Source organism: Hordeum vulgare, chromosome 3H (assembly GCF_904849725.1).
Source record: "Hordeum vulgare subsp. vulgare chromosome 3H, MorexV3_pseudomolecules_assembly, whole genome shotgun sequence".
NCBI classification, from domain to species: domain Eukaryota; kingdom Viridiplantae; phylum Streptophyta; class Magnoliopsida; order Poales; family Poaceae; genus Hordeum; species Hordeum vulgare.
The window spans coordinates 361,542,101-361,544,124 of NC_058520.1; the positions used below are offsets into that span (position 1 = coordinate 361,542,101).

At 40.4% G+C, this 2,024-nt stretch overlaps 1 pseudogene; it reads right to left on the bottom strand.

Annotated features, from left to right (window-relative positions):
* Positions 1-794: 794 nt before the first annotated feature.
* LOC123439960 lies at positions 795-1,656 on the bottom strand (annotated as a pseudogene).
* Between the last annotated feature and the right edge of the window lie 368 nt (positions 1,657-2,024).

Genomic DNA, 2,024 nt, shown 5'->3' on the forward strand with positions numbered 1-2,024 from the left:
GAGATACCTGTAGAATACCTTTATATTCACCCAGTTACGTTGCCACGTTTGATACACACAAGGTATTCTTCCTGTGTCAGTGAGTTACATGATCTCATGGTCATAGGAACATATACTTGACATGCAGAAAACAGTAGCAATAAACTGACATGATCACATGCTACATTCATAGGTTGGGTCTTGTCCATCCACTAGTACAAAATGGCCCATTTCTCCCAGTTCCACAGGCCCATTAGCCCCAGTTCTGGAACCGGGACTAAAGGGTCGAGACTAAAGCCCAAAACCTTTAGTCCCGGTTCTCTTACCAACCAGGATAGAAGGGCCTCCACGTGACCTCTGCGGGGAGCCCATGCAGGAGGGCCTTTAGTCCCGGTTGGTAACACCAACCGAGACCAAAAGGCATCCATGCGTCAGCATCTGGCATTATACATATAGTGAGAACTCAATGCTAGCTAATAAGAAAATGAGGAAACAATTAATTACACAAGATCGTCATGCTGAACATATATAGAGAGAAGTGACATCTCTTTCTCTCTATATCTACCCGACGCTACTACATATATACAATATAACATCTTTTACAATCCCTAAGAGCATCTCTAGTGGAACGTGTAAATTTTGGACGTGTATATCTTCATATACACGTCCATATACACCTTGCTAAATTTTACACCTCCCAGTTTTTCAGTGGAACGTGTATACAGGACGTGGAAATCAGGACGTGTATATTCCAACGGCTATATTTTCAAATGGCTATATTTCCAAATGTCTTTGTAATGTAGTTCTATCAATAAAATAGGATAAAGCATCAAATAGTTCTTACAACAACTAGGATAAAGCATCAAATAGTTCTTACAACAACTAGGATAAAGCATCAAATAGTTCTTACTCTAGGCGATGAGCAAGGATCTCATTCTGCTTAGCTTGGTAGAACTGCTTTTGCATATCAGTCATACCACTAGTGTCTATGAGCATGACCCTCTCATCTAATTCAAACTGTCTCCTCTTTTCGCAATTCAAATTGCTGTGCATAGCGAGCATTTTTTGCCGCCTCTTTGATGTCATCCTTCTCTTGCTTTGGTGCCCACACAGTTTCTAATGACAACTTGCAAGCACTGTCATCAGCTTTACCTTTCCGCAATTTGTCCTTCTTCACACCATCGGGTCTTTGCTCATGTTCAAGAGCATCCATGTGTATCGAGGTAGCATCAGTGCGTACCGAGGATGCATCAGCTAGATCATTGGTGGATGTGCCCGGACTTGCACCAACGGGCTTCTTTTGTTTCTTACGAGAAGTTTCAAGTTCTTTTGTCTGCCACTTTGGATACTTCGAAAGCTCACATAGCAATGCATCAATGTGAAAGGCTTCTTATTTTTAAGATCCATTTCCTTGAACATAATGTGTGCATCGTTTGTCTGCACATACAAATGTATTGTGAAAATCTGCACATCACATATAGAATATTGCACAACACAAATAGAAGTACAAGATAGACACATATCTTTTCTTCTATAGTCCTTCCGCTTTCTTCCGTATTTAAAATCTGCTGAAGGCAACCACAAAATCTAGCGGTCTCTTTGTTAATCAATGTGTAACGGCAATTGATTGCATTAGCATTACGCTCCGGCCATGATGACATCTTGTGTGAGTTGTAGTACTCTAAAATTCTAGCCCAATAAGCATCTCTATTTTGATCTGTCCAGACACTATCCAAACTTGTATTTCCCCATGCTGCTATCAAAATCTTGTCCTCCTCACTAGACCAATTTTTTCCTTTGTTGGATTTTTCTTTCTCTGTTATTGGTGTTGCTTGATGTTGAGTTGATGGGTTGGTTGCTCTCCAATTGGACTTTCTAGTTGTGTTTGTGTGTAACCAAAATCAATGATGTCCAAGAAGGATTGGTCACCATTCATCTGCAAGCAATAGACAGCTATTTTAGACATCAAATTGACAGCAATGGACAGCAATGAACAACAACAATGGACAGCAATTAACAGTGATTGATTCCCCCCATAATTCACT